The following is a 13,983-nucleotide window of genomic DNA, read 5'->3' on the forward strand; positions in this document are numbered from 1 at the left end:
GTCTAATCTTGGGTGAGTTTGATGATGTCTTGTGGAAATTTGGTCGAATTTTGGGTGAGTTTGATTATATCTTGTCGAAATTTGGTCTAATCTTGGGTGAGTTTGATTATATCTTGTGGAAATTTGGTCTAATCTTGAGCGAGTTTGGTTCCATCTTGTGGAAATTTGGTCTCATCTTGGGGGAGTTTGATTCCATGTTGTGGAAATCTGGTTTAATCTTTGGCGAGTTTTGTTCTGTCTTGTGGAAATTTGGTCGAATCTTGGGTGAGTTTGATTATATCTTGTGGAAATTTGGTCTAATTTTTGGCGAGTTTGGTTTCATCTTGTGGAAATTTGGTCTAATCTTGGGTGGGTTTGGTTTCTTCTTGTGGAAATTTGGTCTAATCTTGGGAGAGTTTGGTTCCATCTTGTGGAAATTTGTTCTTATCTTGGGTGAGTTTGATTCTATCTTGTGGAAGTTTGGTCTCATCTTGGGCAATCTTGGTTCTGTCTTGTTGAAACTTGGTCAAATCTTGGGCAATCTTGGTTCTACCTTGTGGAAATTTGGTCTAATCTTGGGTGAGTTTGAATATGTCTTGTGGAAATTTGGTCCAAACTTGGCAGAGTTTGGTTCCATCTTGTGGAAATTTGGTCTAATCTTGGGTGAGTTTGATTATATCTTGTGGAAATTGTGTCTAATTTTTGGCAAGTTTGGTTCCATCTTGTGGAAATTTGGTCTAATCTTGGGGGAGTTTGATTATATCTTGTGGAAATTTGGTCTAATCTTGGGTGAGTTTGATTAAATCTTGTGGAAATTTGGTCTAATCTTGGGGGAGTTTGATTCCTTCTTGTGGAAATTTGGTCTAATCTTGGGTGGGTTGAGTTACGTCTTTTGGGAATTTGGTCTCATCTTGGGGGAGTTTGATTCCTTCTTGTGGGAATTTGGTCTAATCTTGGCCGAGTTTGGTTTCATCTCATGGAAATTTGGTGTAATCTTGGGTGAGTTTGATGATGTCTTGTGGAAATTTGGTCTAATCTTGGGCGAGTTTGATGATGTCTTGTGGAAATGTGGTCGAATCTTGAGCGAGTTTGGTTCCATCTTGTGGAAATGTCGTCGAATCTTGAGTGAGTTTGGTTCCATCTTGTGGATATTTGGTCTAATCTTGGGTGAGTTTGATTATATCTTGTGGAAATTTGGTCTAATTTTTGGCGAGTTTGGTTCCATCTTGTGAAAATTTGGTCTCATCTTGGGGGAGTTTGATTCCATGTTGTGGAAATTTGGTTTAATCTTTGGCGAGTTTTGTTCTGTCTTGTGGAAATTTGGTCTAATCTTGGGAGAGTTTGGTTCCATCTTGTGGAAAGTTGGTCTAATTATGGGTGAGTTTGATTTTATCTTGTGGAAATTTGGTCTAATCTTGGGCATCGCTGGTTTCATCTCGTGTAAATTTGGTCTAATCTTGGGTGAATTTGGTTCCATCTTGTGGAAATTTAGTCAAATCTTGAGCGAGCTTGGTTTTGTGTTGTGGAAATCTGGTCTAATCTTGGGTGAATTTGGTTCCATCTTGTGGAAATTTAGTCAAATCTTGGGCGAGATTGATGATGTCTTGTGGAAATTTGGTCTAATCTTGGGTGAGCTTGATTATATCTTGTGGAAATTTGGTCGAATCATGAGCGAGTTTGGTTCCATCTCGTGGAAATTTGGTCTAATCTTGGGTGAGTTTGATTATATCTTGTGGAAATTTGGTCGAATCTTGGGAGAGTTTGATTATATCTTGTGGAAATTTGGTCGAATCTTGGGAGAGTTTGCTTATATCTTGTGGAAATTTGGTCGAATCTTGGGTGAATTTGGTTCCATCTTGTGGAAATTTGGTCTAATCTTGGGTGAGTTTGATTATATCTTGTGGAAATTTGGTCTAATCTTGGGTGAGTTTGATTAAATCTTGTGGAAATTTGGTCTAATCTTGGGTGAGTTTGATTATATCTTGTGGAAATTTGGTCTAATCTTGGGTGAGTTTGATGATGTCTTGTGGAAATTTGGTCTAATCTTGGGTGAGTTTGATTATATCTTGTGGAAATTTGGTCTAATCTTGGGTGAGTTTGATTATATCTTGTGGAAATTTGGTCTAATCTTGGGTGAGTTTGATGATGTCTTGTGGAAATTTGGTCTAATCTTGAGCAAGTTTGGTTCCATCTTGTGGAAATTTGGTCTCATCTTGGGGGAGTTTGATTCCATGTTGTGGAAATTTGGTCTAATCTTGGGTGAGTTTGATTAAATCTTGTGGAAATGTGGTCTAATCTTGGGTGAGTTTGATTATATCTTGTGGAAATTTGGTCTAATCTTGGGTGAGTTTGATGATGTCTTGTGGAAATTTGGTCTAATCTTGGGTGAGTTTGATTATATTTTGTGGAAATTTGGTCTAATCTTGGGTGAGTTTGATGATGTCTTGTGGAAATTTGGTCGAATTTTGGGTGAGTTTGATTATATCTTGTGGAAATTTGGTCTAATCTTGGGTGAGTTTGATTATATCTTGTGGAAATTTGGTCTAATCTTGAGCGAGTTTGGTTCCATCTTGTGGAAATTTGGTCTCATCTTGGGGGAGTTTGATTCCATGTTGTGGAAATCTGGTTTAATCTTTGGCGAGTTTTGTTCTGTCTTGTGGAAATTTGGTCGAATCTTGGGTGAGTTTGATTATATCTTGTGGAAATTTGGTCTAATTTTTGGCGAGTTTGGTTTCATCTTGTGGAAATTTGGTCTAATCTTGGGTGGATTTGGTTTCTTCTTGTGGAAATTTGGTCTAATCTTGGGTGAGTTTGATTATATCTTGTGGAAGTTTGGTCTCATCTTGGGCAATCTTGGTTCTGTCTTGTTGAAACTTGGTCAAATCTTGGGCAATCTTGGTTCTACCTTGTGGAAATTTGGTCTAATCTTGGGTGAGTTTGAATATGTCTTGTGGAAATTTGGTCCAAACTTGGCAGAGTTTGGTTCCATCTTGTGGAAATTTGGTCTAATCTTGGGTGAGTTTGATTATATCTTGTGGAAATTGTGTCTAATTTTTGGCAAGTTTGGTTCCATCTTGTAGAAATTTGGTCTAATCTTGGGGGAGTTTGATTATATCTTGTGGAAATTGTGTCTAATTTTTGGCGAGTTTGGTTCCATCTTGTGGAAATTTGGTCTAATCTTGGGGGAGTTTGGTTCCATTTTGTTGAAATTTGGTCTAATCTTGGGTGGGTTGAGTTACGTCTTGTGGGAATTTGGTCTTATCTTGGGGGAGTTTGATTCCTTCTTGTGGAAATTTGGTCTAATCTTGGGTGGGTTGAGTTATGTCTTTTGGGAATTTGGTCTCATCTTGGGGGAGTTTGATTCCTTCTTGTGGGAATTTGGTCTAATCTTGGGCGAGTTTGGTTTCATCTCATGGAAATTTGGTGTAATCTTGGGCGAGTTTGATTCCATCTTGTGGAAATTTGGTGTAATCTTGGGTGAGTTTGATTATATCTTGTGGAAATTGTCTCATCTTGGGTGAGTTTGATTATGTCTTGTGAATATTTGGTCTAATCTTAGGTGAGTTTGATTATATCTTGTGGAAATTTTGTCTAATCTTGGGAGAGTTTGGTCCCATCTTGTGCAAATTTGGTCTCATCTTGGGCAACCTTGGTTCTGTCTTGTTGAAACTTGGGCTCATCGTGGGTCATCTTGGTTATGCCTTACGGAAATTTGGTCTCATCTTGGGTGAGTTTGATTATGTCTTGTGGAAATTTGGTTTCATCTTGGGGAAGTTTGGTGATGTGTTGTGGAAATTTTGTCTAATCTTGGGAGAGTTTGGTTTCATCTTGTGGAAATTTGGTCTAATCTTGGGAGAGTTTGGTTTCATCTTGTGGAAATTTTTTCTAATCTTGGGTGAGTTTGATTATATCTTGTGGAAATTTGGTCTCATCTTGGGTGAGTTTGATTATGTCTTGTGGAAATTTGGTCTCATCTTGGGCGAGTTTGGTTTTGTCTTGTGGAAATTTGGTCTAATCTTGGGTGAGTTTGATTTTGACTTGTGGAAATTTTGTCTAATCTTGGGAGAGTTTGGTTTCATCTTGTGGAAATTTTGTCTAATCTTGGGTGAGTTTGATTATATCTTGTGGAAATTTGGTCTCATCTTGGGTGAGTTTGATTATGTCTTGTGGAAATTTGGTCTCATCTTGGGCGAGTTTGGTTTTGTCTTGTGGAAATTTGGTCTAATCTTGGGCGAGATTGGGTTTATCTTCTGGAAATTTGGTCCAATCTTCGGCGAGTTTGATTCCATCTTGTGGAAATTTGGTCTCATCTTGGGGGAGTTTGATTCCATGTTGTGGAAATTTGGTTTAATCTTTGGCGAGTTTTGTTCTGTCTTGTGGAAATTTGGTCTAATCTTGGGAGAGTTTGGTTCCATCTTGTGGAAAGTTGGTCTAAATATGGGTGAGTTTGATTTTATCATGTGGAAATTTGGTCGAATCTTGGATGAGTTTGATTTTATCTTGTGGAAATTTGGTCTAATCTTGGGCAAGTTTGGTTTCATCTTGTGGAAATTTGGTCGAATTTTGGGGGAGTTTGGTTCAAACCCGTGGTTATTTGGTCTCATCTTGGGCATCGCTGGTTTCATCTCGTGTAAATTTGGTCGAATCTTGCACGAGTTTGGTTCCATCTTGTGGAAATATGATCGAATCTTGAGCGAGCTTGGTTTTGTGTTGTGGAAATCTGGTCTAATCTTGGGTGAATTTGGTTCCATCTTGTGGAAATTTAGTCAAATCTTGGGCGAGTTTGATGATGTCTTGTGGAAATTTGGTCTAATCTTGGGCGAGATTGATGATGTCTTGTGGAAATTTGGTCTAATCTTGGGTGAGCTTGATTATATATTGTGGAAATTTGGTCGAATCATGAGCAAGTTTGGTTCCATCTCGTGGAAATTTGGTCTAATCTTTGGTGAGTTTGATTATATCTTGTGGAAATTTGGTCGAATCTTGGGAGAGTTTGATTATATCTTGTGGAAATTTGGTCGAATCTTGGGAGAGTTTGTTATATCTTGTGGAAATTTGGTCGAATCTTGGGTGAATTTGGTTCCATCTTGTGGAAATTTGGTCTAATCTTGGGCGAGTTTGATTAAATCTTGTGGAAATTTGGTCTAATCTTGGGTGAGTTTGATTAAATCTTGTGGAAATTTGGTCTTATCTTGGGTGAGTTTGATTATATCTTGTGGAAATTTGGTCTAATCTTGGGTGAGTTTGATTAAATCTTGTGGAAATTTGGTCTTATCTTGGGTGAGTTTGATTATATCTTGTGGAAATTTGGTCTAATCTTGGGTGAGTTTGATCATGTCTTGTGGAAATTTGGTCTAATCTTGGGTGAGTTTGATTATATCTTGTGGAAATTTGGTCTAATTTTTGGCGAGTTTGGTTTCATCTTGTGGAAATTTGGTCTAATCTTGGGTGGGTTTGGTTTCTTCTTGTGGAAATTTGGTCTAATCTTGGGAGAGTTTGGTTCCATCTTGTGGAAATCTGGTCTAATCTTGGGGGAGTTTGATTATATCTTGTGGAAATTTTGTCTAATCTTGGGGGAGTTTGATTATATCTTGTGGAAAGTTGGTCTAATCTTGGGGGAGTTTGATTATATCTTGTGGAAATTTGGTCTAATCTTGGCAGAGTTTGGTTCCATCTTGTGGAAATTTGGTCTAATCTTGGGTGAGTTTGATCATGTCTTGTGGAAATTTGGTCTAATCTTGGGTGAGTTTGATTATATCTTGTGGAAATTTGGTCTAATTTTTGGCGAGTTTGGTTTCATCTTGTGGAAATTTGGTCTAATCTTGGGGGAGTTTGATTCCATCTTGTGGAAATTTGGTCTAATCTTGGGTGGGTTGATTTACGTCTTTTGGGAATTTGGTCTCATCTTGGGGGAGGTTAATTCCTTCTTGTGGGAATTTGGTCTAATCTTGGGCGTGTTTGGTTTCATCTTATGGAAATTTGGTGTAATCTTGGGCGAGTTTGATTCCAGATTGTGGAAATTTGGTCGAATTTTGGGTGAGTTTGATTATGTCTTGTGGAAATTGTCTAATCTTGGGTGAGTTTGATTATGTCTTGTGAATATTTGGTCTAATCTTGGGTGAGTTTGATTATATCTTGTGGAAATTTGGTCTCATCTTGGGAGAGTTTGGTCCCATCTTGTGGAAATTTGGTCTCATCTTGGGAGAGTTTGGTCCCATCTTGTGGAAATTTGGTCTCATCTTGGGCAATCTTGGTTCTGTCTTGTTGAAACTTGGGCTCATCGTGGGTCATCTTGGTTATGCCTTGCGGAAATTTGGTGTAAACTTGGGCAATCTTTGTTTTGTCTTGTGGAAATTTTTTCTAATCTTGGTTATGTCTTGTGAAAATTTGGTCTAATCTTGGGTGAGTTTGATGATGTCTTGTGGAAATTTGGTTTAATCTTGGGCGAGTTTGATGATGTCTTGTGGAAATTTGGTCTAATCTTTCGCGAGTTTGGTTCCATCTTGTGGAAATATCGTCGAATCTTGAGCGAGTTTGGTTCCATCTTGTGGAAATTTGGTTTCATCTTGGGGGAGTTTGATTCCATGTTGTGGAAATTTGGTCTCATCTTGGGGGAGTTTGATTCCATGTTGTGGAAATTTGGTTTAATCTTTGGCGAGTTTTGTTCTGTCTTGTGGAAACTTGGTCTAATCTTGGGTGAGTTTGGTTTCATCTTATGGAAATTTGGTCGAATCTTGGGAGAGTTTGGTTCCATCTTGTGGAAAGTTGGTCTAAACTTGGGCGAGTTTGGTTCCATCTTGTGGAAATTTGGTCTCATCTTGGGTGAGTTTGTTTATATCTTGTGGAAATTTGGTCTAATCTTGGGTGAGTTTGATGATGTCTTGTGGAAATTTGGTCTAATCTTGGGTGAGTTTGATTAAATCTTGTGGAAATTTGGTCTAATCTTGGGTGAGTTTGATTATATCTTGTGGAAATTTGGTCTAATCTTGGGTGAGTTTGATGATGTCTTGTGGAAATTTGGTCTAATCTTTGGTGAGTTTGATTATATCTTGTGGATATTTGGTCTAATCTTGGGTGAGTTTGATTATATCTTGTGGAAATTTGGTCTAATCTTGGGTGAGTTTGATGATGTCTTGTGGAAATTTGGTCTAATCTTGAGCGAGTTTGGTTCCATCTTGTGGAAATTTGGTCTCATCTTGGGGGAGTTTGATTCCATGTTGTGGAAATTTGGTCTAATCTTGGGTGAGTTTGATTAAATCTTGTGGAAATGTGGTCTAATCTTGGGTGAGTTTGATTTTATCTTGTGGAAATTTGGTCTAATCTTGGGTGAGTTTGATGATGTGTTGTGGAAATTTGGTCTAATCTTGGGTGAGTTTGATTATATTTTGTGGAAATTTGGTCTAATCTTGGGTGAGTTTGATGATGTCTTGTGGAAATTTGGTCGAATTTTGGGTGAGTTTGATTATATCTTGTGGAAATTTGGTCTAATCTTGGGTGAGTTTGATTATATCTTGTGGAAATTTGGTCTAATCTTGAGCGAGTTTGGTTCCATCTTGTGGAAATTTGGTCTAATCTTGGGTGAGTTTGATTATATCTTGTGGAAATTGTGTCTAATTTTTGGCAAGTTTGGTTCCATCTTGTGGAAATTTGGTCTAATCTTGGGGGAGTTTGATTATATCTTGTGGAAATTGTGTCTAATTTTTGGCGAGTTTGGTTCCATCTTGTGGAAATTTGGTCTCATCTTGGGGGAGTTTGATTCCATGTTGTGGAAATCTGGTTTAATCTTTGGCGAGTTTTGTTCTGTCTTGTGGAAATTTGGTCGAATCTTGGGTGAGTTTGATTATATCTTGTGGAAATTTGGTCTAATTTTTGGCGAGTTTGGTTTCATCTTGTGGAAATTTGGTCTAATCTTGGGTGGATTTGGTTTCTTCTTGTGGAAATTTGGTCTAATCTTGGGAGAGTTTGGTTCCATCTTGTGGAAATTTGTTCTTATCTTGGGTGAGTTTGATTATATCTTGTGGAAGTTTGGTCTCATCTTGGGCAATCTTGGTTCTGTCTTGTTGAAACTTGGTCAAATCTTGGGCAATCTTGGTTCTACCTTGTGGAAATTTGGTCTAATCTTGGGTGAGTTTGAATATGTCTTGTGGAAATTTGGTCCAAACTTGGCAGAGTTTGGTTCCATCTTGTGGAAATTTGGTCTAATCTTGGGTGAGTTTGATTATATCTTGTGGAAATTGTGTCTAATTTTTGGCAAGTTTGGTTCCATCTTGTGGAAATTTGGTCTAATCTTGGGGGAGTTTGATTATATCTTGTGGAAATTGTGTCTAATTTTTGGCGAGTTTGGTTCCATCTTGTGGAAATTTGGTCTAATCTTGGGGGAGTTTGGTTCCATTTTGTTGAAATTTGGTCTAATCTTGGGTGGGTTGAGTTACGTCTTGTGTGAATTTTGTCTTATCTTGGGGGAGTTTGATTCCTTCTTGTGGAAATTTGGTCTAATCTTGGGTGGGTTGAGTTACGTCTTTTGGGAATTTGGTCTCATCTTGGGGGAGTTTGATTCCTTCTTGTGGGAATTTGGTCTAATCTTGGGCGAGTTTGGTTTCATCTCATGGAAATTTGGTGTAATCTTGGGCGAGTTTGATTATATCTTGTGGAAATTGTCTCATCTTGGGTGAGTTTGATTATGTCTTGTGAATATTTGGTCTAATCTTAGGTGATTTTGATTATATCTTGTGGAAATTTTGTCTAATCTTGGGAGAGTTTGGTCCCATCTTGTGCAAATTTGGTCTCATCTTGGGCAACCTTGGTTCTGTCTTGTTGAAACTTGGGCTCATCGTGGGTCATCTTGGTTATGCCTTGCGGAAATTTGGTCTCATCTTGGGTGAGTTTGATTATGTCTTGTGGAAATTTGGTTTCATCTTGGGGAAGTTTGGTGATGTGTTGTGGAAATTTTGTCTAATCTTGGGAGAGTTTGGTTTCATCTTGTGGAAATTTGGTCTAATCTTGGGAGAGTTTGGTTTCATCTTGTGGAAATTTTTTCTAATCTTGGGTGAGTTTGATTATATCTTGTGGAAATTTGGTCTCATCTTGGGTGAGTTTGATTATGTCTTGTGGAAATTTGGTCTCATCTTGGGCGAGTTTGGTTTTGTCTTGTGGAAATTTGGTCTCATCTTGGGCGAGTTTGGTTTCATCTTGTGGAAATTTGGTCTAATCTTGGGTGAGTTTGATTTTGACTTGTGGAAATTTTGTCTAATCTTGGGAGAGTTTGGTTTCATCTTGTGGAAATTTTGTCTAATCTTGGGTGAGTTTGATTATATCTTGTGGAAATTTGGTCTCATCTTGGGTGAGTTTGATTATGTCTTGTGGAAATTTGGTCTCATCTTGGGCGAGTTTGGTTTTGTCTTGTGGAAATTTGGTCTAATCTTGGGCGAGATTGGGTTTATCTTCTGGAAATTTGGTCCAATCTTCGGCAAGTTTGATTCCATCTTGTGGAAATTTGGTCGAATCTTGCGTGAGTTTGGTTCCATCTTGCAGAAATTTATTCTCATCTTGGGCAAGTTTGGTTCCATCTTGTGGAAATTTGGTCTCAAGTTGGGTGAGTTTGCTTTCATCTTGTGGAAATTTGGCCTAATCTTGGGCGAGTTTGGTTATGTCTTGTGGAAATTTGGTCTAATCGTGGGCGAGTTTGGTTATGTGTTGTGGAAATTTGGTCTCGTCTTGGGCGAGTTTGGTTATGTGTTGTGGAAATTTGGTCTCGTGTTGGGCGAGTTTGGTTATGTCTTGTGTAAATTTGGTCTCATCTTGGGCAAGTTTGGTTTTGTCTTGTGGAAACTTGGTCTCAACTTGGGCCAGTTTAGTTCCATCTTGTGGAAATTTGATCTAATTTTGGGCTTCTTTGGTTTCATCTTGTTGAAATTTGGTCAAATCTTTGGCGAGTTTGGTTTTATCTTGTTGAAATTTGGTCTAATCTTGGGCGAGTTTGGTTATGTCTTGTAGATATTTGGTCTCATCTTGGTTGAGTTTGGTTGTCTTGGAGATATTTGGTCTTAGCTTGAGCAAGTTTGGTTATGTTTTGTCGAAATTTGGTCGAATCTTGGGCGAGTTTGGTTTTGTCTTGTGGTAATTTGGTCTAATTTTGGGGAAGTTTGGTTTTGTCTTGTGGGAGTTTGGTCTAATTTTGTGCGAGTTTTATTTCATCTCGTGGAAATTTGGTCTAATCTTGGGGGAGTTTGGTTCCATCTTGTGAAAATTTGGACTAATCTTGGGTGAGTTTGGTTTAGTCTTGTTGCTATTTTGTCGAATCTTGGGTGAGTTTGGTTGTCTTGTAGATATCTCGTCTTACCTTGAGAAAGTTTGCTTATGTCATGTCGAAATTTGGTCTAATCTTGGGCGAGTTTGATTTTGTCTTGTTGAAATTTGGTCTAATCTTGGGCAAGTTCGGTTTCATCTTGTGTATATTTGGTCTAATCTTTGGTGAGATTGGTTCTGTCTTGTAGATATTTGGTCTTACCTTGAGCAAGTTTGGTTATGTCTTGTCGAAATTTGGTCTAATCTTGGGCAATCTTTGTTATGCCTTGTGGAAATTTGGTGAAATCTTGGGAGAATTTGGTTCCATCTTGTGGAAATTTGGTCTCATCTTGGGCAAGTTTGATTTTGTATTGTGGAAATTTGGTCTCATCATGGGTGAGATTTGTCATTGTTTGTTGAAATTTGGTCTAATCTTGGGCGAGTTTGGTTTTATCTTGTGGAAATTTGGTCTAATCTTGGGTGAGTTTGATTATATCTTGTGGAAATTTGGTCTAATCTTGGGTGAGTTTAGTTATGTCTTGTGAGAGTTTGGTCTAATTTTGGGCGAGTTTGGTTTCATCTTATGGAAATTTGGTCGAATCTTGGGCGAGTTTAGTTCTGTCTTGTGGGAGTTTGGTCTAATTTTGGGCGAGTTTGGTTTCATCTCGTGGAAATTTGGTCGAATCTCGGGTGAGTTTCTTTACGTCTTGTGGGAGTTTGGTCTCATCTTGGGAAACGTTTGTTTCATCTTGTGGAAATTTGGTCTAATTTTGGCCGAGTTTGTTTCATCTTGTGGAAATTTGGTCTCATCTTGGGAAACGTTGGTTTAATCTTGTGGTAATTTGGTCTAATTTTGGGCGAGTTTGGTTCCCTCTTGTGGAAATTTGGTCGAATCTCGGCCGAGTTTGGTTATGTCTTGTTGAAATTTGGTCTAATCTTGGGCGAGTTTGGTTATGTATTGTGGAAATTTGGTCTAATCTTGGGTGAGTTTGGTTGTGTCTTATGGAAATTTGGTCTCATCTTGGGCGAGTTTGGTTGTGTATTGTGGAAATTTGGTCTAATCTTGTGTGAGTTTGGTTGTGTCTTATGGAAATTTGGTCGAATCTCGGGCGTGTTTCGTTATGTCTTGTGGGAGTTTGGTCTAATCTTGGGAAACGTTGGTTTAATCTTGTGGTAATTTGGTCTAATTTTGGGCGAGTTTGGTTCCCTCTTGTGGAAATTTGGTCGAATCTTGGGTGAGTTTAGTTATGTCTTGTGGGAGTTTGGTCTAATTTTGGGGCGAGTTTTGTTTCATCTCGTGGAAATTTGGTCGAATCTCGGCCGAGTTTGGTTATCTCATGGAAATTTGGTCGAATCTTGGGCGAGTTTAGTTCTCTCTTGTGGGAGTTTGGTCTAATTTTGGGCGAGTTTGGTTTCATCTTGTGGAAATTTGGTCGAATTTCGGGTGAGTTTCTTTACGTCTTGTGGGAGTTTGGTCTAATCTTGGGAAACGTTGGTTTCATCTTGTGGAAATTTGGTCTAATTTTGGGCAAGTTTGTTTCATCTTGTGGAAATTTGGTCTCATCTTGGGAAACGTTGGTTTAATCTTGTGGTAATTTGGTCTAATTTTGGGCGAGTTTGGTTCCCTCTTGTGGAATTTGGTCGAATCTTGGCCGAGTTTGGTTATGTCTTGTGGAAATTTGGTCTAATCTTGGGCGAGTTTGGTTATGTATTGTGGAAATTTGGTCTAATCTTGGGTGAATTTGGTTGTGTATTGTGGAAATTTTGTCTTCACTTGTGTGAGTTTGGTTGTGTCTTGTGGAAATTTGGTCGAATCTCGGGCGTGTTTCGTTATGTCTTGTGGGAGTTTGGTCTAATTTTGGGAAAGTTTGGTTTTTGTCCTGCCGCTCGGGGGGGGGGGGGGGCGAGGGTGTTCGCGTCCATCACTCTTCTGCGGCGTTACCTTGGATTTTCTTGTTCTATATACTACGACCTTTAAGAATTGTTTGGGTAACACTTCCAGACCAAATACGCTTTCTCTTTCGCCCCGGCCAAACATTTACGGTTTCGCCCGTAGTTATCCAAATTGACGACATCGGAGTTCCTGGGAAAATGTCATAATCCCGCACATGGAAATGGTTTATTTTGCTCTGGTTTGATTTTTGGAGTGCAGTTAACTACATTCTATTGCGATTTGTTACACTAAATGCACAAAATATCCAGAAATTGCCATATTTTAGATAATTAACCTTCGCCATCTTCGAAGATGGATGGAGGTTACTGTTTTCACCCCTTTCTGTTTGTTTTTTTGTTTGTGAACAGTGTTAGAGAAAAACTCGACGGATTTCGACGAAACTTGGTGGTGGGGGGGGGGGGGTTCGGTATGGTCCAAGGATCATGCCATTAAATGTTGGACTTGTCCCTCCCCCCCAAAAAATTGTTAAAGAAAAAATTTATTTTTTTTGCATTTCTACATGTTTTAAGTGATTTCCAACCCCCCCCCAAAAAATCGTTCCCCCCCCCAAAAAATTGTTTGAGAAAAAAATTTTTTTTTTGCATTTCTACATGTTTTGAGTGATTTCCAACCCCCCCCAAAAAAAATTGTTCGAGGGGAATTTTTTTTTTTGCATTTCTACATGTTTTAAGTGATTTCCAACCCCCCCCCAAAAAATTGTTCTCAAAGAAACAAATTATTTGCAACTTTTTCAACAAAATTTTGATTTCATTTTTTTGCATTTCTTCATATTTGAAGTGATTTCCAACCCCCCCCCCCAAAAAAAAAAAAAAATTGTTACCCCACCAAAAAATAGAGAAATTTTTTTTGCATTTCTTCATGTTTAAGTGATTTCCAACCCCCCCCCCCAAAAAAAAATTGTTCGAGAAAAAACAAATTTTTTGCAACTTTTTTTTCAACAAAATTTTGATTTCTTTTTTTTTGCATTTCTTCATATTTGAAGTGATTTCCAACCCTCCCCAGAAAAATTGTTACCCCCCCAAAAAAAATTGTTCGAGAATTTTTTTTTGCATTTCTGCATGTTTTAAGTGATTTCCACCCCCCCTCACCCCCCCAAAAAATTGTTAGAGAAAAAAATATTTTTTTGTATTTCTACATGTTTTTTGTGATTTCCAACCCCTCCCCAAAAAAATTGTTACCCCCACTAAAAAAAAGAATTTTTTTTTTGCATTTCTACATGTTTTAAGTGATTTCCAGCCCCCCCCAAAAAAAATCCTTACCCCCCAAAAAAAATTGTAAGAGAAAATTTTTTTCTTGCATGTCTACATGTTTTAAGTGATTTCCAACCCCCCCCAAAAAAAATCGTTCGAGGAAATTTTTTTTGCATTTCTACATGTTTAATTGATTTCCAACCCCCCCCCAAAAAAATTGTTCGACAAAAAAAAAATTTTTTGCAACTTTTTTTTCAAAAAAATTTTCGATTTCTATTTTTTTGCTTTTCTTCATGTTTGAAGTGATTTCCACCCCCCCCCCCCCCCCCCAAAAAAAAAGTTGGAGAAAAGAACTACAACTCTGTCAGCACTGTTGACATATTTAATGAATAAGATATAAGGTTCACTTGAGTGACCCAGTAGTATTGGTGGCGGAGGTTTTGCACTCTCCCGAGTGCTCCCCCTCTAGTTGTTTATGACATCACTTCCGGTTTCAACCATACCATATTATATTGGGGTACTATTATATTCATACATGGAATTCATACACTATTCTGGAAATAGTATATTATACTA

Source organism: Eptatretus burgeri, chromosome 3 (genome assembly GCF_056783735.1).
Source record: "Eptatretus burgeri isolate ZD-2024b chromosome 3, Ebu_testis_v1, whole genome shotgun sequence".
Taxonomy (NCBI): domain Eukaryota; kingdom Metazoa; phylum Chordata; class Myxini; order Myxiniformes; family Myxinidae; genus Eptatretus; species Eptatretus burgeri.